Source organism: Lissotriton vulgaris, chromosome 2_1 (genome assembly GCF_964263255.1).
Source record: "Lissotriton vulgaris chromosome 2_1, aLisVul1.2, whole genome shotgun sequence".
NCBI lineage: Eukaryota > Metazoa > Chordata > Amphibia > Caudata > Salamandridae > Lissotriton > Lissotriton vulgaris.
In genome coordinates this window covers 603,248,945-603,272,048 of record NC_141687.1, presented here as the reverse complement: position 1 = coordinate 603,272,048, position 23,104 = coordinate 603,248,945, and positions in this window count along the sequence as shown.

The window sequence follows — 23,104 nt, the reverse complement described above, 5'->3', positions numbered from 1 at the left end:
GTTCCCGCCCCTGCATCCCTACGGCCCCGCCCCCATTGGCTCCCTCCCACCTCCAAGCTGCTCCCCCCTCTCACCTCCCCTTCTTATGGCTGCCGCGCGCAGCAGGAGCGCCGCTGGTGCGATGGAGGCACGCCAAAGGTATGCCCGTCTGCGCCCGTCCGCGCCTGGACCACGTCCAGCGCCAGGACCCCTTGACCATGCGCCCCCCACAACGCCAGACTGCACTACGACTCCAGTACCCTTCACGCACTCAACACCGGAAGAGACCACCCCTGCTACCGGGCCACCCCGAAGCATACTCAAGGGCCCTTTGCCTGCCGGAACTGCAGATTCACCAGCATCCACCTCTCCAAACCACCAGACAGAGAACCCAACCACCTCTGCTGCATCCTCCTCAACACCCGCTCCGCTCGCAAACACGCCATCGAACTCTGGGACCTCCTAGACTCGACCAACCCCGACGTCACTTTACTGACGGAGACCTGGCTGAACGCCACCTCAGCACCAGACTTTCAAAATGTTTGATTGTATGATTAATTAAAATCTTTACAATCTTCCCATTTTAAAATAACTATACAAAAACAATCCATATCAATTAATATCACAGCATTAAAATTACAACATTTAAAATTTGGCAATAGTCAGCTTCTGCCAGCTAACTGGGCTTTTAGTCGACTGTGGATTCAGTCCATGTGTACCATTGGCAATCTTTAGGAAGCAGGTAAAGGGCAGCTTTCTCCAGTGTTATGTACCTGCTCCACTTGCCCTAACCGATTTCTTACCTCTGCCAAGAACTTTACTCCCCGGCAGGCCAGAATTATGGAAGAACCCCCCAGCCAGCTTATCACAGCCAGTCTACAAGTACGAATTTTCAACTCATTAAAAAGGGGCTTCAAGTACTGTGTCCTCCAAGCCATGAGTGCTGGGCAAGCACATAGAAAGTGAGACAAGGATTCCGTTTTGTAAACACATAGCCGACATTGCTCTGTTTGATAATTGTATTTCCAGGATGGTAATAAATCTTTTGCAACGTGCTGTCCCATTCGGCACTCTATATAGTTCTTTTTTAAGTGTCCGCTAAAATGAGATAATAAATAAGCTTGCGGCTTAAGTGATTTAAAAGAGTTGATGATAGTCCATCAGTGTTGATGTTTAGAGGTGCTGTTTTTGTCCATCAAGAAGAATTTACTTTTTGCTGCCTTGTTGGCTGCTCTACAAATAATTGCTTTATCTGCCCTGGTATACCAAACTATTTGTAGATCAAGCTCACTCAAGCAGATTTGCAAATACCTTCCCCAGGAGTTCGGTGCTTTGGTTTCCACCTGTTGTTTAATTTCTTCCCAGCATATGTCCATAGTTTCTGGGTCGGCTGAACGGAATTTTTGGCAAAGCTTTACCAAGCCACTCATGCTCCGGAATTTCTGGTTTTGAAGGCCAAATTCGAGCCACACTTGCGAGGGGGAGGCAGATTTTGGCAGACTAAAAACAGCTTTATAGATCTTTGTCTGCAGGTTATTTAGCAGATCAGCCTCCTTGCCGCACCAAGTAACAAGGCCGTAAGTCAGCATGGGCAGAATTTGAGCGGCCATAACCTTTAGCAGATAACTAAAATTTGGGCAATCCAATTTTGCTTTTAATAAACGATATGCAAAAATTAGCGATTGCGCTTTGGCTTTTATTGCCAAGTTATGCTCCTTATGTGGTAATCCTTGCCCTATTGTGATACCCAGGTATTTGTACGACCGTTGCTCTTCCACCGTTGCACCATTAGTCATCCATTTGTACTTGATTTTTTTTATTCCACTAGGCGGATGACTCGTTTTTGCTTTATTTAATTCCAGTTTTTCTTGTACCAAGTAAGCTGTTAGTATATTTATAGATCCTTGTAGGCCTATTGGTGTCTGACTGAGCACTACTATGTCGTCCGCATACTGTAGTATATTAATCGGTTCGTTGGCCAAGGACGGTGGGTGACATTCAGCGGCCTTCATTACTTTGCTTATGTCTGAGAGGATAAGATTGAATAAACTAGGGGCTAGCACACAACCTTGTTTTAAGCCTTGTTGTGTTGTAATACTCGAGGGTGTGCTGCCACCATTTCATAGTTTCACTCTGGCCCATGTGTTGTTGTGCAGGGCAACTATTGCGTTTAATAGTTGACTCGGCAGTTCCCAGCTGTTTAGTTTTGACCACAGGCGCTCTCTGCTCACTCGGTCAAAAGCATATTTTATGTCCACGAAACATGCATACAACCGAGATCCCTTTTTAACTGCATTTTCTGTTATGAGCGCCAGAATAGTTACATTTGTTATGGTTCCTATCCCTTGCCTGAAGCCTGTTTGGAACTTAGGGATTATTTTCGTGTCACCTATCCAGTCTTGTAGCTGTACTAGGATGCATGATGCATAAAGTTTAGCCTCCACGTCAAGTAGCGATATCAATCTATAGTTTGCAGGGTTGCGGTGATCACCTTGTTTAAATATTGGGTGAATTATAATCCCTTTCCAGGAGGCGGGGACGTCTGTATGTTGGAATATATAGTTAAACAGAGGTGTTACGGTCTCAGACCAGAAGTCTGGGTCGTACTTGAAGAGGGCATTGGGGAGCCTGTTTAGCCCTGCTGCTCCTTCGGTCTTAGTTTTAATGTTATGCTCCTCAATTGTTTTTTAGAAATTAAGGGGTTTGGTTCCTTGCCACTTTTTCCTTTGACCCACTCTTTGTTTTCTTTATTTTCCGGACCCAAGTTACCATTTCTCTGCCCCACTTCTGACTTCATCAGCCATGGACCTTCATGGTTACTTGGGTCTGTGTTGCAGTATAGATTTTGCACATGTTGAGCCCAGGTTTCTTCTCCGATCCCTGCCTCTTGTTGGAGATTTGCTCCTTTATTCAGGTTGTTTATTATACCCCAGAAGTCCCTACTTTTTGGCAGCTTTCCCACAAACAATAATTTATTCCAGATGGTTACTTTGTGTGTGGTCTTGGAGCCCCACAACGTCTTCTTGTAAACTCTTCTTGCTTCCCTTAGTTTGCTTTTATCTGAAGTTTTCCCCATTCTTTTTGCCTGCACCATTAATCTGACCTCTCTTGCGACCCATCTCTTTTGAGTTCATCCATGGCTCATTCTTGGTGGTATAACTTTTTTGGTTCCCCGACTCTGCTGGGAATTTATAGATAAGGTCCCTATTTTCAACCAAATTTCGAGATGCACAACTCGGGTAAAGTGACTCGCCACTAAGCTTAAATGGTAAAGTTCATGAACAAATAATGATTCCAGATGAAAAACGCTGAATCTGTAGTTGCAAAAGAGTTCTTTTAATATGCCAAGAGAAACCAGCCAACGCGTTTCGTTCCGTCAGGCGGAACTTCTTCAGGGCTGTAAATCATAAAGTGAAACATACAAAAACCCGTGTAAGTAACTTCTAACAGAAATGTGTGTGCCATAATGAGAATCTGTGCAAAGCTTAAGATGTGTGGGAAGGGGACACAATACAGAGGATGAAATGCACTATTACCTAGGATGAGACACCAGTGCTAGTATGATCCTCAAGATTCTGTGAATTGTTGACTGTCAAATTTGTGATTTGTTTCCCCTTTTAGTCCTGACCAGCAGGCTGAATTGCCTAATTTGTGATTTGTCTTTCCTTTAGTCTCTACCATCAGGCATAACTGTATCCACCTTCTTCTCACCTACATTACCAGTTGTGTATATAATTCTTTTATCTTCATAATTAATTTAAGAACACCAAACAAACATTTTGTGCCTTCAATCTCCTTGACTGAGTCACGGGTAATATTATACCGACAGATTAGGGTATATGTCCTTTGTTGTCTTGACGCTATTTTCGTGCCGCGCATGGAGCGACAGTGGCAATCTCTCCTTATCTACACAATGTATTACACCTAAGAGTGTGGACTACGTTTATCAACTCTATAACAGCATAAATCTCCTTAGAATTTCAATTTATATATCATTTGCGAATTTAATAATATAATCAACATTGTCCTAATATCGGAATTTTTACTTAATTGTAAATAATAGGCTTCCTATTATATAAATAAATTATTTGTGCCACAGACTATAACAACCTTTGGAGATATAGGAATCAACTCATATGAACGCTAAGGTACTACCGTTTGATTCACTCCCGTTATATGTCTAAACCCCCATAGAACATAACACCATGATTAGGCCTCATTGACTAGCTTAAAATGGCGGCCGTTTTGAACTGGAAAGTAGTGGTTCGGGATGCGCGACCTTCCCCCATCCACACGTGAAGAGGGTGTGGTTATATTACAATCAGCTCGAAGGAGGTCGGCTCCCATAACTTGCCGGGAAGGTTTTGGCGCGCGGACCGCAGACACGCCAACTGGGGGGACAGATACGACCCCGAAAGGTAGGATATGTAGAAGACGTCTCCTTTTCACTACGCTCGGACACATTCCGTTTTTGGCTCACACCACAGCGTATAAATTACTCTGGTGGCATGGGTCCTCATTCCGTTATATTTCCAATATTTTGCCAGTGTAAACTTAAAAGCAGTGCAAAGGTTGTTTCCATTACGGGTACATATATTCCGGTCCGGCACAAGTGTAGATGCATTGCCAGTATAGACTAATATGCGGTGCAACAAGTGATTGCTATATGTGCACATGCTTTTCGGGCTCGGTGGTTTACCATGCCTTGTCCGTTAGAACTAGGTGTGTTAAAAATAAAAACGGATGTTACCATAGTGAGGCATATTATAGTCTCCTGTTTTTAACCATCATGTGCATAAGAGACATTGAAGATGATACTCTGGGGAACCGATATTTCGTTTTTCTTAGGGGTAGCACTAGAGATTAAGATATTTAGAACTATATTACGAGCTATGTAACCATTCTTTTCCGTATGAATATACATATTCATATTGACTTGCAGGTAATTGCCTTGAAGTAACCACAAATCTGGAGTCAATTGAGGACTGCTGGAATAGAACACGAGACGGTGCAAATAAAGTGCACATCACACCATTCGAAGGTAGGCCATTGGATATAGCGATAGACCTACTCTCACACCTCAAGAGTGATAACCTGCTAGCACTACAGGTTTCAAATATATTTTTATGTCTGATAGTTTGTTTTCTATAATTGTCATAGGCCAATAATTGGGCCCAGTGGAACACGCAATACGTCAAGAATTCTGTATGAGGACATGAGAGCATCTGTTTGAGAACCACATTTCTTGAACATAAAAGATACATATCTATTATATTTATCTTGATAAAGGTGCAGTAGTAGTCACCTAGCCCGTATTCAAACATATTAGGGTTTTATCAGTAATTGTCTCTTTTATGCACGCACTTGCTGTATGCATTTTTAGGTGAAGATCATATTTGGAAATATTGCCGGAAATTTCTACTCTACTCATTTTACAATTACGAAGAAGGATTTGGTTCCTTTCTTAAACTGACACTCTGAATTGGAATATACCCCTGCCTTCTTGAACATTATTGCGGTAGGAATTATATCCATATCTGCTTTTATTAATTACTAAGGATTGATAAGTGTTATACTATTAACTTAAGACTAGGGAGACTCATCTGGAGAGCGTTTGCTGTCGGTTTCTAGTGTGGCATGGATTTGCGGCATTAACATAAGAGGGCTATATACAAAAATCTCTGATAATGAAAGATGAAATGACTTGTTTGGACCTATAAAATGTTTTAGGTGCGGAATCATGTGCTGGGTTTTAAATTCGAATATGATCAATAATAAGGATAACACTGTTTTCTGCTATTTGCAATTGCATAAACAATATTTTAGGGATGATGTATCCACAAAACTGTAAAATGTATATAACGTTTGCTTGATAGAATTACCCCAATGGTTGGATCCCGTTGCAGGTCTATAATGAGACCTGCGTTTGATATTTCTGATGCAGCATAGGAACTTTGGAAAATGAGTATAGAATGCACTGTTGAGAAGAGAATGCTGCTATTTTAAATGGAAACATGTTTTTAACTGTGGTTTGTTTTCTGTTTAAGTAATGTCTTTGCACAGATTCTCATTATGGCACACACATTTCTGTTAGAAGTTACTTACACGGGTTTTTGTATGTTTCACTTTATGATTTACAGCCCTGAAGAAGTTCCGCCTGACGGAACGAAACGCGTTGGCTGGTTTCTCTTGGCATATTAAAAGAACTCTTTTGCAACTACAGATTCAGCGTTTTTCATCTGGAATCATTATTTGTTCATGAACTTTACCATTTAAGCTTAGTGGCGAGTCACTTTACCCGAGTGGTGCATTTCGAAATTTGGTTGAAAATTGTTTCTTTCCTAGGATGTATCTGGGATGTACTCCTGGGACAGGGAGTATTTGAAATTGCACGCTATTTATAAGAAATTCTCATTTACATATTGGTGATACATGGGTTGGTGCATTGAAGGTGTATAAGTGGTCCACTGTCCCAATTGTTTTGTACAAGATAGATAAGGTCCCTAGTCAACTGCTCCCAGTTGGACACTCAATCTTCCTCTAGTTGAGACCCTAGCTTCGTTGTGTAATCCTTTGCTGTTTCAAGGATATTTTTCAACCCACCCCCACGCCATTTTAATTTTTTTAGATTGAACTTTTCGGCATGTTGTCTTAGAGAATTCATTCTTTGTGCCAAGGTTAGCGAGATGTTCATTCTTGTTATTTGTGGGAAGTGATCGCTTTGGATGCGTTGATTAATTTGAAATATTTCAATGCTGGGGAGTCAGACCGTGCTCATGATTGTATAATCTATTATTGAGTGGACCTTGCCACTCAAATATGTAACGGCTGCTGGTATATCGCCCTTTGTATTGCCATTCAATATTGACAGTCCCAAGTCTCCTAGTGTAGCTGTTATTTTATGACCACCAAGGGTCTTTTTCATCTTCTCTTCCACGCGATCTTTGACTATGAGGTTGCTGTTGAAGTCCCCCCGAGATAAACATTGGGCATTGTACATAGGCTCTGTGCATCACTTTTATCAAGGTTATTAAATTTGCATATTTTTCTTTCTGGGTCTTCTTCTCCGGGTGAATATAAACATTAATCACTAGTAGTTGCCAATTTTGAGACTCTGGAGGGGACTGGTCGCTAATTCTGATCACTTGGGCCCAATTAACCCCCACGTCCAACTCTTCTGTTACCAAATCATATTTTTGGGCTACGTATGTTGATAATCCGCCTCGCGGATGCCCGAACGGCGACAATCTTTCAGCAAGGATATGATGTTCTTTAAAACCTGTAATTGAGGTCGGTGTCAATTTCCAAGTTTCCTGGATTAGAATTATATCTTGTTGCTGAAAGAAGGCTAAGGTTTCATGGCCCTGCGCCATTTCTTGAAAGCTGTGGACTTTCCAGGAACAAAACGAGACAGTGTGCAGCCTTTTTTCCTTCTGGGTTTGGGTTCGCTTCTCCGCTACCCGGGGAAAATTAGGGTGTTCGTTAGGTGTATTTTTTGCTCAGCGCCGTAGGTATCCATGCCCAATCCGTCATGTCCAGCATTTGATGGTCCATCTGTTGCGTGCTTGCTAAAGTGCTGACCCATGTCTCATTGTTTGTTGATGGTGGTGAAGAGGCGTGAGCACCTCGCACGCAAGTGTTCTGGCATTTTCTATCTATATTTCCCTTTCTTGGATTTTTTAATCTGCCTAATAGGGGATAGGGATACCTTGGATGTTTATGTAGCAATAAGGCGATTCCCCAAGCTACAAATTGTGCTCTTGCTGAATATATCTTGTCCACCAATTCTTTGTAGCCCAATTGGTCACAGATTCCTCTGTGTCTGGCTTTTGCTTGTTTTGTTGGAATTCAACGGATATCAGGTCCTGAGATGTTATCCCTTTAAGGTCGGGGATTTCCTTGAACAGTTTTAACAGATTCCACGGTTAAGGGTGTCCTGTCTTCCTTTTGTGGGGTATTCAGGCAAAAAAGTCATTTTTAATTCAAAGGATTCTGCATGGTAAGGGTGATCTCCAGATAATTGTGTAGTGTCTTCTTTAAAGGCTAAGGAATTATGAGTCGTAAAAGAATTATCCCTTGCGATAGAATCTTGTTGCTCTCGATCTTAGTTAATCTCCTTGCTTTTTATGTCTTTTTTTTCCAAGGACCTTGGTTTAATTGTTCTTTGTGGTTCCAGAGCTGCGTCCCTGTGAAGTAGCGTACATCTGCGTTCCTTGCCAGCTATTGTGATTCTCAGGGGTTTAGGCTGGTTTTCATTTTCTGATGTTGTTTTTTCCAAGGATCTTTGTTTAATTATTCTTTGTGATTCCAGAGCTGCGTCCCTGTAGAGTAACGTACATCTACGTTCCTTGCCAGCTATTGTAATTCTCAGGGGTTTCTGCTCGTTTTCGTTTTCTGATGTTATTTTTTCCCAGTATGTTTTTTTTTTATCTTCCTGTATTCTGGATATATATACACTGTACAATACTACCAGTTATTTGCTGCATGCAATTTTCGCCCGTTGTCCTCTCTTGGCCCTTCTTATCCACCATAGCGAGTATCTCTGTCGTTTGACACCAGACATCGCCATAGCCATCCCACAGGGCTACAAGATCTCCCGCAGGAGGGGGAATCACCATCATCCACAAGGACACCCTCAGAGTCTCAACCAACACCGACGACGCCCTCACCACCGCCAAGCACATGCACTTCCAGATCCACACTGACCCCAACACCACCCTCAGACAAACACTCGTCTACAGACCACCCGTACAACGACCACAGTTCTGCGACACCATCGCTGACCTCGACACCACCCACACCCTCGCCTCCACGGACTACATCCTCCTCGGGCACCTAAACTTCCACCTCAAGAACAACAACAACGCCAACTCCACACCGCCCTGATCGACAACCTTGACAACCTCAGACTCAATAAGCTCGTGACCACACCCACCCACGCTGCTGGACACACACTGGACCCCATCTTCTCCACACGACCCCACGTCAACCACACCACCGAACCCCACTGGACCGACCACAGATGCATCCACTTCACCTTCAGGAAACCCACCACACACCACCGCACCCAACAGCTACCACGCTGCTGCTGGGGCAAGGTCACCAAGGACCAACTGACTACCACCCTCGCCCTGAGACCATCCCGCTGACCCCACCGACCCAGACACCGCCGCGACCAACCTCAAACAGTGGATCAACAACTGCGCCAACGCCCTCGCCCCTCTCAAAACCTCCACAACCAACCACACCAACAAGAAAGCCGCCTGGTTTACCGAAGACCTCCGGATCTCCAAGCGCACCTGTCGGAAGCTGGAGAAGAAATGGCTCCATGGCCAAACACTAGACAGCCACACAGCCCACAAAAGCACCACCCACAGACACCACCAACTCATCAGTGTAGGAAGGTGGATACCTGACTATGGTTACCCCAAATTTTTGCCTAGTGTTTAGCTGGCTTTCGACTTAGTTGGCCTGGGATCCTGCTAATCAGGGACCCAGGCTATCTGCTCTCTCTTTACAAAGGACTCCATGTACCCTAGGTATATCTCCAATTGGATACTGGGTCACCTTATGAGCCCCAGTACAGTGTACTATAGGTACCCAGGACATAGGAGCATCCAAGGCCTACCAGGGGTTGCAGCATGTATTGTGCCACCCCTGGCTGGCCACACAAATTGACACAACTGGCTGATCACTCAGCTGGGGTAAGGTGGTGTAATCACCCTTTGATTTAGATATAGTATACCTATATCTAACCTTAAATCTAGACACATATATACCTATAAGTCACTCCTATGGCAGGCCTTAACAATCCTGGAGGCAGAGTGCTTGGTTTTATGTGAGATGGTGCTCTAGCATGAGCTGAGCCATTCTGCAGCTTTCGGAACTATGTCCTTATAGCTGTTCTAGGATATTGCCATACCATATACTCTTAAGTGCATTATGAACCTCGCGGTTAAATGCTAACTCTGGTTTGGCTTTATCAAAACATGTAGAGTAAGGTGTCATACGATTTGGAATACTACCCCCTCGAATCTGTGCATTAGGGATTGAGAAGCCCCAGCCCCAAGCAGCATCTGCACCAAAGATCAGCTCTGCACACTCCACAGGTTCTGCCTGGGGCCCTTTTGCATTTTCCTGCGTGACACGTCTGCCCGGTCACTTGCCTGTTGGCTAGTGGCCATCTTGGTGATGATCCTTTGAATTTACACCACTGGTCTGGTTGCTCCAGACTGGCCTTTGCTTTCCTCAAAAGAAGCAGCCCCTCAAACCTTGCTGGTCTCAGTAAGAAGCCAACATTGTTTCCTGCATGGGTTGCCTTTGCCAAGGCTTGTTAACTCCAATCCTGAAGCCGACACCACCGACAGCGAGAGCCTTTGTGGTAAAGTCCGTGCCTGACTCCTGGTTGTCGTTGACTCCTCCTGGTCCACGTGGCTGCAGAGACAAGCTTCCCATCAGCACCTGATTGCTTCACGACATCGCCTGGTTCCTTCCTGGTTCCTTCCTGGTCACTGGCTAGTGACCCAGACTCTGTCCCCACTGCTTTCAGGTCATCTTCATCTTCAATCCACCCTTTGATCCATCTGGACACTTCTCTCCTGATCGCCTGCAGCATCTTTCTTCCAGGTTCCATAGGATTCGACGACGAAAACCGAGACACTTTGACACCTATGCAACCGCTTCCTGTGGGTGAGGTAACACGAGTACTTTGGTGCTCCTGTGGGTATCAACTATCCAACTGTGTTGGTTTCAAGTAACTTTCACTGAGTCCAGATAGAAGAACCCTAAAGAACTAGTTTGTAACTTGTACGTTTCCATTCATTCTCTATGGTAACTTGTGTGTGTGTGTGTGATTAGACACTGCACACGCCTCCTGTGGGTCTCCTGCTTCCTAACTCTTGGTAGCTCAGTGTAGCCCAAGCGATTCCCTAGGCCCTAGGCCTATTCACTTTCCGTGTAGTGGTCCTTATACCACTTTTTTAGTATATGGTTTAGCGTGCCCCTAGGGCCCTACTGTATTTTGTGCAACTTATTGTGTTCTAATTACATATCTTGTATTGTGCTTGTGCCTCTGACCTCATAAAGAATTCAGAGGGTTTGTCTAGTAATAAATAACATATATATATTATATATATCCTGTGTGGTGTCCTTTCATTTGATATTAAAGGGGTTACATATGGTAAAACAGCTGGCTTCACATGCCCTCTTGAGTTTAGCCTAAGACTGCTTTGTCCATGCTAACCCTAAGATAGCTGGTCTATAAGGTTAACTTTACAACTATCACCATAAGGGTTGTTTGGATTGGTGCAAGGTGCTCACTAGAATAGTGAACATCATATACCAGGCCAACTTCTCACAATCAGGACCGCCAAGAAGACCACCTTCAAGGACCGCTTAGACAACAACGCACACAACACCAAAGAGCTCTTCAGCATTGTGTAAGAACTCTCCAACCCCAGCTCCAACACCAAGGACATCCCACGATCACAAGACCTGTGCGACTCCCTGGCCACCTTCTTTCACCGCAAGATCGCCGACATCCACAACAGCTTCAACTCCGACACCCCTACACCCACCACCGAGTCCACCACCCCTGTGATCACCACCCGCACCAGCCGCCTGACCGCCTGGTCCCACGTCAGCGACCAAGACACCACCAAAACCATGAACTCCATCAACTCCGGATCCCCATGCGACCCCTGCCCTCACCACGTCTTCAACAAAGCCAGCACAATCATTGCACCCCACCTCCGGAAAACAATCAACAGTTCCTTCGAGACAACAACCTTCCCGGAAAGCTGGAATCACGCAGAGATCAACACCCTTCTGAAGAAGCTCAAGGCGGACCCCAAAGACCTCAAGAACTTTCGGCCCATCTCTCTGCTCCCTGCAAAAGTGACAGTGAAGATTGTCAACAAACAGCTAGCCCGCTACCTCGAAGACAACAACATCCTGGACCCTTCCCAATCCGGTTTCGCAGCAACCACAGCACTGAGACAGCCCTCATCGCCGCCACTGACGACATCAGGACCGTGATGGACAAAGGAGAAACAGCCGCCCTCATCCTCCTGGACCTATCAGCAGCCTTTGACACAGTCTGCCACCGAACCCTATCAGCACGCCTCCATGACGCCGGAATTCAAGAGAAGGCCCTGGCCTGGACCACATCCTTCCTCTCCGGCAGAACCCAGAGCGTCCGCCTCCCACTCTTCCACTCAAAAACCACCAAGATCATCTGCGGCGTCCCACAGGGATTCTCCCTCAGCCCGACGCTGTTCAAAATCTACATGGCACCGCTCGCCCACGTCGCACGACAACATAACCTCAACATCATTTCCTACGCCGACGACACCCAGCTGATCATATCCCTCCCCGAAGACCCTCACACCGCCAAAGCCAACCTCCACAGAGGAATGAAGGCCATAGCCGACTGGATGAAGGACAGCAGACTGAAGCTGAATTCAGACAAGACAGAGGTCATCATTCTCTGACCCACCCTATCAGCCTGGGATGATTCTTGGTGGCCCACATCGCTAGGCTCAGCCCCGGAACCGACAGACCACACACGTAACCTGGGGGTCATCCTCAACTTCACCCTCTCCATGACCAGGCAAGTCAACGCCGTCTCCGAGTCCTGCTTCAACACCATCCGAATGCTCCACAGGATCTTCAAATGGATCCCCCCTAAGCATGGGCGGAAAATCCGTTACGCTCGCGGATTTTGCAGATTTTTGGTAAATTCGCAATCCGCGAGATTCGCGAATTTCCCGCAAAATCCGCAAATTTGCACGCAGCGGATTTTTTTTCTTTGCGGTGTAAGTTCGCAATTGCGAACATGTAGGTGCGGCGGGCAGCAACAATCTTGCACTCGCAAAATTACAAAAATTGCAACTCCGCACTAGAAATCTACTAGCAAGCAGCATAGACCTTCTAAAAATGATTATTTTTATCAGAATAACTCCTCAGGTTGACAGTTGCCTGCACTTTTTTAGATTTGAGGCCTTTTGATTTTCTTTGGATAACTTTTGGATTAGAAATCAACTTTCTCATATAAGCTTGGTGGGGCATTAAAGTTGCTGTAATGCTGCTCTGCAGAAAAACGAGTTTTGCAAAAGTGAAAGCAGGTTCAAAAGTTCAAACTCATCATTAGTAACCGTTCCCTGTAGTGCTTCCTGACAAGGGCCTCTCCAAAGTTCAGTTGCTAGTTGCAACAATTGTTCAGTTGCTAGTTGCAACAATTGTATGACCCTGCTCTGACCCTCACAGCAGGCTCATAGAATAGCTACAAGTAGGCCACAAAGGTCCTGGAAAAAAAAATTGCACTGCAACAGAAAGCAAATTACAGATAAGGATGCAGGTGCCAGACTGGAATTTTAAAACAGTGACACATTAATAAATCAACCCCAAATTAATTCATGTCAGTTGAAGCAGGCAGGTGTGCTTGCTTTTTCCCCCCATAATCTACAGTGATGATGAACCAGAGGGTGGCATAAGGCATTGATGTACCAGAGGGTGGCATGGGTAAAACAGAGGGTGGCAGGGGTGAAACAGAGGGTGCTGGGAACCTATGATGGTGAACCAGACGTAGAAACAACATAATCGTGACCGTTGCGAGCCGACATGTAAGTTCGCGATTGCGAACTGTTACAAAACCCTCGCGAACTGTCAGAAATCCTTGCGAACTGGCAGAAATCCTTGCGAACAAAAAAAAAAATCTGCTAATTTGCGAGAATTCGCGGATTTTGCGGATTGCGAGTTCGCAAATTCGCAAAATTCGCGAACGCCAGATTCGCAAAATTCGCCCATGCTTAATCCCCCCCCCGACATGAGAAAAAACGTCACCCAGGCCCTCATCACCAGCAGACTCGACTACGGGAACGCCCTCTTCTCAGGAACAACAACCAAGCTCCTGAGACAACTACAGCGAATCCAGAACTCCTCGGCACGACTGATCCTCGACGTCCCCCGACGCAGCCACATCACACCCCACCTGAGAGGCCTGCACTGGCTCCCCGTCAACAAGAGGATCACCTTCAAACTCCTCATCCGCGCACACAAAGCACTACACAACACCTGACCTACATTCCTCAACAACCGACTCAGCTTCCACACCCCCACCCGAAGCCTCCGTTCAGCCAACCTCGCCCTCGCCACAGTTTCTCGTATCCGGAAAGCCATCGCCTGCGGCAGATCCTTCTCCTACCTTGCCGCCAAGACCTGGAACACTCTCCCTACAAGCCTACGACAGACTTAGGACCTGCTGGCCTTCAGAAGACTTCTCAAGACCTGGCTCTCCAATCAGTAGAACCCCCCCCCCCCAGCGCCTTGAGACCCTCACAGGTATGTAGCGTGCTTTAGAAATGCAGTGATTGATTGATTGATTGGAGACATTTGTTCCCAAAGGACAGAGGTACGTCTATGATCTTTTGGTTTGAGACAGAATCCTGTTCTTACATTATTTATTTTCTCTATCTTGAATGAGCCATCGCAAGCACTTGGTATCTTCTTTTTGTCGGGAATAAACCGTGAAAAGGTGCATGGTATCTTCTTTCTCTCTAGGATGTATCATGGGCAGGAAGTGAACTATGCATAAAGGGTACCTCTAGAAAGACCCTTTATGCATAGTTCACTTTCTGTCTCCCCCTCTGGACCTTAAACTAACTGGGAGAACTCCTCTTCATTTCTGCTTGTATCATGGGCAGGTGCACAGTATCCTCTTTCTGTCTGAGATGTACCATAGGCATGTGTATGGTATCCTCTATCTGTCTGGGATGGACCATGGGCAGGTGCACGGTATCCTCTATCAGTCTGGGATGAACAATGGGCAGGTGCATGGTATCTTCATTCTCACTAGGATGTACCAGGGGCAGGTGCACAGTATCCTATTACTCTCTGGGATGGAGCATGGGCAGGTGCACAGTATCCTTTATCTGTCTGGGATGGACCATGGGCAGGTGCACGGTATCCTCTATCTGTCTGGGATGAACAATGGGCAGGTGCATGGTATCTTCATTCTCACTAGGATGTACCAAGGGCAGGTGCACAGTATCCTATTACTCTCTGGGATGGAGCATGGGCAGGTGCACAGTATCCTCTATCTGTCTGGGATGGACCATGGGCAGGTGCATGGTATCCTCTATCTCTCTGGAATCAAACATGGGCAGGTGCACGGTATCTTCTTTCTGTCTGGATGGCCCATAGGCAGGTGCAAGGTATCCTCTATCTGTCTGGGATGGAGCATGGACAGGTGCATCCTCTATCTGTCTGGGATGGAGCATTGGCAGGTGCATGGTATCCTCTATTTGTCTTGGATTAATCATGGGCAGCTGTATAGTACCTTCTTTTTGTCATGGACGAACCATGAGAGTGACTTCTTCCATCTGGAATGGACCATGCGCAAGCACATTATATCTTTTCGCTGTCTGGGATGTACCGTGGAGAGGGGCACAGCATATTCTTTCAGTCTGGGATGTACCATATGCAGGTGCACCATATCTTCTTTTTGTCTGGTACGGACCATGAGCAAGCTCACTGTACTTCAAAAAGGGGGTGGGGTCGCACACCACTCACTCACCAGCGGGATCGCCCCTAAGGACTATTGTCAGTGTAGTTTTGTATTCCGCGATGTATCTTTCTTCGCCATCCCTGGACGAGCCTGGGACCCCGCACCCGCGCGCCTGTGTGGTACTAGACCTGGCAATATTTGGATACATCGCGGAATACTAAACTACACTGACCATAGTCCTTAGGGGCGATCCCGCTGGTGAGTGAGTGGTGTGCGACCCCCAGCCCCTTTTGACAAGCTCACTGTCCCTTCTTCCATCTGGGATGGACCATGAGCAAGCGCATTATATCTTCTTGCTGCCTGTGGTGGACCTTGAACAGGAACAATGTACCTTTTATCTGGGATGGACCATGGCCAGGGACACAGTGCCTTATTTCTGCCAAGGATGGACCATGTGTAAGTACATGATACCTTTCTCTGCCTGGGATGGACCATGGGCAGGACCATGGTATCTTTTTTGTCTAGACTACGGACACAGGCATAACACTTTTATCTATAAAGAACGGACCATGAGCCGACACCGGGTACCTTTATTATATCCTGAGTGGGCCAAGGGCAGACGCGCAATACCTTATTTCTGTGCAGAATGGACTGTGGGATAAAGCGCAATACCTTCTCTGTATGTATACTGTAAAATGAGCAGAAGCCCAAGTCTTTGTAACAAGAGTGAGTCATGAGCAGATGAGCAGCACATACATGACACATTGCTTCCCCATAGTGGCTCTTGCACGGATGTCCAGAAGTAAAAAAAATTTCCTAACTTCAGTTAGTCATTCTTCTCTCTAGAAAGGGAATCTGAGGCAGAACATTAGTATGCATCTCTCTTCGAGACACTCTCGGTGCATTTATTGTTGGGGGGAGCCTGTTGCTCCAAAACCTGATTGTGGGTTATTTAGTGGCTACAGCTGAGCTTCTGGCATTTCTTTTAGGGTAAATAACATTTACCCCGAAACTTTTTTAACGCAGGGAAGCACAACGCAGTCGGTACAATGACCGCGCTTTGATTCTGCATACCATTACTCCGCAAGTCGGAACAATGACTTGCGGGGGTGTTGGATTTAAAATCCAACACCTTCCCGCGTGTCCGCACAGACTGGAGTTGCAATAGTAAATTATACTATTCCAACATCCAGCGCCCCCCTTCGTACGTCGTTGTTCCGACTTGCGGATTAATGGTATGCGGAATCACAACGCGGTTGTTGTAGCGACCGCGTTGTGATTCCCTGCGGGGGAAAAGGCTGCGGAATAACGTCATAGATTCTTCTTTTAGACGTGGACCACACTGCGTCCCTACTACGAGGGGTTTCAATAAAGAGATTTACTTCTGTCGAGATGTCAACATTTCTTTTGCAGCCCCTGTTCTATTGCTTCTGTTTCTGCCTGTGATTTCTACGGATTTTGATGCAAATGGCCAAGAATCTCTGCCCAGCATTTACTGTCAAGGCCTCACGTAGACACTTCTTGTAAAGGCCTCACATCTTGCTGGTATATGTATTTACTTTATGGGGTCCCTAACAAGAGCTTATGGCCAGAAACCTTTTCGAGGCAGTCTGAGTCAACTAAATAGGCTTGCTCCACAAATATCTTTGCATGACGTCAATTATGTTATCTTATAGTCGGTCACGAGAATGCTTCTTATTTTGGCCTGGAACATTTCTTCTAAAAGCTGAAGGAATGGCTTAGACACCGGCAGAGTCAGAGAGGAAGAGACGCCTACGCTGATGTGGGCCTAATCACTACATTACACGCGGTGCACCGTGGCAGATTAAGAATGTCACAGTGCACAGCGAGATCGTGATTACTAGTACCTCGGACGTGAGCTTGCACCACGCCTGGCCCTGTCAGGCTGAGGAGGCCAGGACAAGAGGCTGTTTCATCCATGACGCAGCAGGCACAGAAGAGCCCGTGAAGAGGCAACGGAGGATGGAGCCCGCGAAAAGAGCCCTCTATTAGGGACACGGTGACACGGGACAGCCCCGCTCCAAAGAGAGATTAACCCTCAATCACAGGAGCCCCCCGGCAGCCGGCGAGGGCGGGAAGGGTTGGTTTATTGGAGATTAGTCCTTAATCTTTACAACAAATTGTTTTCTCACGTCTCTTTCCGTGGCAAGGCTGCAGCTCGTCGAGCGAGATGGCGGGGGCAGCGCGCACGATGCAGATGCGCGCTGCGTGCAGCTGAGACCGGGGCCTGTCGCTCGTCGAGACCGCGTACACCCGCACCACGATAACCTCTGGAAGGGGCAGGTGTGTGGCAAGCGCTCCGCAGGCGGTTATCCTTTATTCATAGCTAGCTTTCCGCAGCAGCCGAGTATCTCCAGCAGCTAGACGAGAAAACATTGTGTTGAACAAGCCAGCGCTGAAAAGATGCAGGAATAACAGAGGTTCTCTCCAAGGCCTTCACCACAGGCCTCTCCGTTTCTACGCCGCAGGGCGCGCGCTTCGAGATGGAGCTCCGAGGAGCCGTCTGCGAGCGCCAGATCCGAGCAGCGCTCCCCTCCTGTATGTCATTAATGGAAGGTCACCACCATCTATTTTCAAAAAGGTGTCTGCCCAAAAGGACGATATCTAAAGAGGAAATCCCACAGTCTGGGTTGGGGGGCGTGCGGGGGGGGGGGGGGAGCGGAGGAGGGAGGGGGGGAGGAGGGAGTGGAGTGGAGGCTCGGAGGGTGCACTGAGAATACAACCGAGAGATTAAGCGGTCGATAGATTGAAGGATGGACGTAGAGAGACAATCGACAATCACAGAGACAATCACAGAGTTTGAGATTAACAGAGCGGAAGGGGCAAAGGCACACAGAAATTACAGGATAGCTAAAGGCAAAGGTCCAGATGGGTAGTTTGATGGATTGAGGAAGAAGTCCAAACATGCATGACTTTGGGAGTCGATTGCATGGACGCATTTACGGGTGAATAGGCACACAAAAATAGATTCATAATCGAAGGTAAAGTAAGGTAGAAAAAATAACGTTTCTTAATGTTTGGGATTTGTAGAGCGCATGGCTGTTCGAAGGCTTCCCAGCACTAGATAGTTCTGTTTGCACAGATAGCATACATGTACTTATCGGGGAAATAACCAAGGGCCAGATGTAGGTAAATTAGATTTACCGATTTTTAATTACCGAATTTTACCGATTCGGTAATTAAAAATCAGTAAATCTAAAGGGTGGATATGTAGGTATTTCCAGATGTGGAAATACCGAATCTGTAACAATTGGTATTTACCGATTCTGTAAATACAGAATCGGTATTTCCCATTGATTCCTATGGGCTTTGAAGCCCATAGGAATCAATGGGAAATACCGATTCTGTATTTACAGAATCAGTAAATACCGAATTTTCCAAGGGTGCAGGGGGTGTCACTTTGACACCCTCTGGCACCCCACAAATAGGCATGTGTGCCATGTGGCACACAGACATGCCCTAAGGGCATGTCTGTCTGTCACATGGCTAGGGGCCAGATGTAGGTAAATTAGATTTACCGATTTTTAATTACCGAATTTTACCGATTCGGTAATTAAAAATCGGTAAATCTAAAGGGTGGATATGTAGGTATTTCCAGATGTGGAAATACCGAAACTGTAACAATCTGTATTTACCGATTCTGTAAATACAGAATCTGTATTTCCCATTGATTCCTATGGGCTTTGAAGCCCATAGGAATCAATGGGAAATACAGATTCTGTATTTACAGAATCGGTAAATACCGAATTTTGCAAGGGTGCAGGGGGTGTCACTTTGACACCCTCTTGCACCCCACAAATATGCATGTGCGCCATGTGGCGCACAGACATGCCCTAAGGGCATGTCTGTCTGTCACATGGCTAGGTGTGCATGCACACATGTGCATGCACACCTGAATTCAGTATTTTACCACACAATAGGATTGTGTGGTAAAATACCGATTTTGTAGGGCCTTTGGGACTCAGAAGAGACCCACCTACATCTGAGATTTACCGAATCGGTAAAAATACCGATTAGGGGCCCGATGTAGGTAAATCCCATTACCGATTTTGAAATACCGAATTTTACCGATTCGGTATTTCAAAATCGGTAAATGGGATGTAGGTCCCAACATCTGGAATCGTTACCGATTCCTTACAAATTCGGTAATTACCGATTCGGTAAATACCGAATCGGTATTTGCTATTGAATCCTATGGGCCCTTGAAGCCCATAGGATTAAAGTCAAATACCGAATCGGTATTTACCGAATCGGTAAATACCGAATTTGGCAAGGGTGCAGGGGGTGTCACTTTGACACCCTCTAGCACCCCCAAAACGGGCATGTGTGCAATGTGGCACACAAACATGCCCTAAGGGCACGTCTGTCTGTCACATGGCACATGTGTACATGCACAGATGTGCATATACACAGGAATCGGTATTTTACCATGGATTTGTATTCCATGGTAAAATACCGATTCTGTAAGCCATGTGCTGATGGAACATTGGCTACCTACATTGCATTTTCGGTAATTTTACCGAATCGTTATCATTACCGATTCGGTAAATATTACCGATTCGGTAAATTTACCGATTCGGTAATGATAACGATTCAGTAAAATTACCGAAAATGTGCCCCTACATCTCGATAGCCCTTTACCGATCGGAAACGGCCGAAACTCGGTATTTTCCGCCGATTCCGATCAGTAAAGGGCTACCTACATCGGGCCCTTGGTATTTTACAGAATCTGTAAATTTACCGATTCTGTAAAATTGTGCCCCTACATGCCAATCCTTGAATACCGGTCGGTAACGGCCGAAAATACAGATTTTCGGCCGTTACCGACTGACCTACATCGGGCCCTTGGTGTGCATGCACACATGTGCATGCATACCAGAATTTGGTATTTTACCACACAATAGGATTGTGTGATAAAATACCGATTTTGTAGGGCCTTTGGGACTCAGAAGAGTCCCACCTACATCTGAGATTTACCGAATCGGTAAAAATACCGATTCGGTATTTTACAGATTCGGTAAATTTACAGAATCGGTAAATTTACAGATTCTGTAAAATTGAGCCCCTACATGCCAATTCTTGAATACCGGCCGGTAAGGGCCGAAAATACTGATTTTCGGCGGTTACCGACCGACCTACATCGGGCCCCTAGTCTTTACATTTTTCTTGAAGGAGGTTTCATTCGGTAGGGCTCTAATTTCAAGTTTGGGGGCATTCCACAGCTTTGGTACCAGATCAGATGGGCAAATGATCTTCCACCCTATCTAGTCCTTTTGTCTTAAGGAGCTGTTGCTGGGAGGATCCTAGGTGTCTCGTCGGGTGTACCTAGATATCAATTTTCTAAGCTTTAGAGAACCTTTATTATTAATGGACCTGTAAGGGTTTTGAATTTGATTCTGGCTTCGATGGGCAACCAGTGTAGCTGTCTGAGTGGCTCTTTAGATAAGCAGTTGGGAATTTTTAATAAGAGTCTAGCTGACGCATTCTTTACCCCTTGGAGTCTCCTTGTTACATACCTGGGTGAGCCCAGATACAGCGAATTGCCATAATCCAAGTGTGAGATTAAAAGGGACTGAATCACAAGTTTTTTCAGGTGTACAGGAATCACTTCAATAATCTTCCTTAACATTTTGAGAAGCGAGAAGCAAATTCCTGCTAACCTCATAGAGTAACAGTCCATTGAGAGCGTATCTTCTAGCCAGAATTCCAGGTTTTTATGGCTAGTTTAGGGGTAGGAGGATCTCCCATACAGTTGGGCCACTGTGTTAGGGGTACGTGAATGGCCATATTTCCCAGCATCATAAGCTCTGTTTTCCTGCCATTCAGCTTCAGGCAGCTGTTTGACGTCCAGTTTACCACTTTCTCAAGACAGTGGATCAGCTGATGGTTTCTTGGATTAGGGGCATTTTTCAAGGATACTACCAGCTGGGTGTCATCAGCATATGACACCACTGATATGTCAAATTCCTCTTCTACCATGGCAAGCTGTCATACATATATATTAAATAGAGTAGGGCTAAGGGAAGAGCCCTGGGGGACACCACGTGTGATTGGGAAGCGATCTGAAAAAACAGTCCCTTTCCATCACTTGGAAGGTTCTGTTATCCAAAAAAGAGGCAAGCCAATCCACGGCTTTGCCCTGAATTCCTACATCTCTTAGTCTCTTTTTTAAGATAGTGTGATCTACGGTGTCAAATGCTGTGTTGTGATCCAATAGGAGGATATCAGCTGACTCACCGTCATCCAGTATCTCCTTTAGGTCCTCTGTGACCGCTAGTAATGCTGACTCTGTACTATGAGAGGCTCGGAAGTCCATCTGAGTGGGATGAAGGATGTCATTGGCCCCTAACAAAATGGCCAGTTGTGATTTGCATGCTTCTCCAAACGTTTGCCTAGATACGGCAGGAGGGAGATAGGATGCAGATTGTTGTATATGGTAGGGTCAAGATTAGCTTTTTTGATATGGCCTGATGACCGCAGGCTTCCATGGTTTGGGGACGACAAGGGCCGTATCTAAGGATGAGTTTAGTAATTCCGTCACAGATGGTAAAATAACCTCCAGTGCCTTAGCCGGATATGTGGGGGTGCTGGATCAATGGGTGAGCCGGATTTGGTTGCTTTAATTAACTACTGGACATTCTCTTCCTCCAGTCTAGGGAATTGAGTTAGTGTAGGGGAGGATATTGGACCTCTCATCTCGCTTCGTTTGTCTGAATCAAATTTCCTATTCTTCGGGAATTGGGCATATATTTCTGTCACTTTAAAAAAAATGCTGCTATGTTGTTGCATCTCTGTACCGAAGTGGGGGGAGTGTTAGTGCATTCATGGGGACTAGGCAGGGTCTTGACCACTTTAAAGAACTCTTTAGGTGAGTTGGCGGACAGGGAGATTTTAGCCACATAATATTTGGCTTGAGCTTTCTCATTTCATTATGATAAGTCCTGATTAACAGTTTGTATTCTGATATGTTGGCAGGGTCATACTTTTTCCTTCAGAGTCTCTCCAATTTCTTGCATTGTTTTTTCAGTGTGGAGAGCTGTTCATTGTACCTTAGATGGGATTTACAGTTTGTAGTTCTCTTTGGGGCACATGTGTCAGCCGACTGGGTGATCCAGTTTTCACATTGCTGTTATTTCTCTTCTAATTTACCAGCAAATATGGGGGTGTTGTCCCTTTGGACCATCTGCCAGGTTTTAGGGGTCAGTTTGGCCCAACTTCTGGTTGTAATGGCTTGGGCTTTAGCTTTTATTTGTCGCACAGGTTCCAGTAGGCTGAAAGTGACTGGAGAGTGGAATGACCAGGGGCCTGGGATCATTTCCAATACTGTGATCTGGGGATCGTTCAAAAAGATAAGATGCAATGTTTGACCTTTCTAGTGAGTGGTTGATTTCACCTGTTGGATTATTTGTAGTGCTTCAAGATCATGTGATCATGCCCAGCAAGTGGGCGAAACACGTCATCAGCCATGTACTGCATCAACAAAATAAAATAAGAAAACAGCACCTAATTGGAGTCCCGTCTGTCAGCAAGCAGCTGAGGGAGTTTTTGTGCAACACACACACATATATATATATATATATATATATATATATATATATA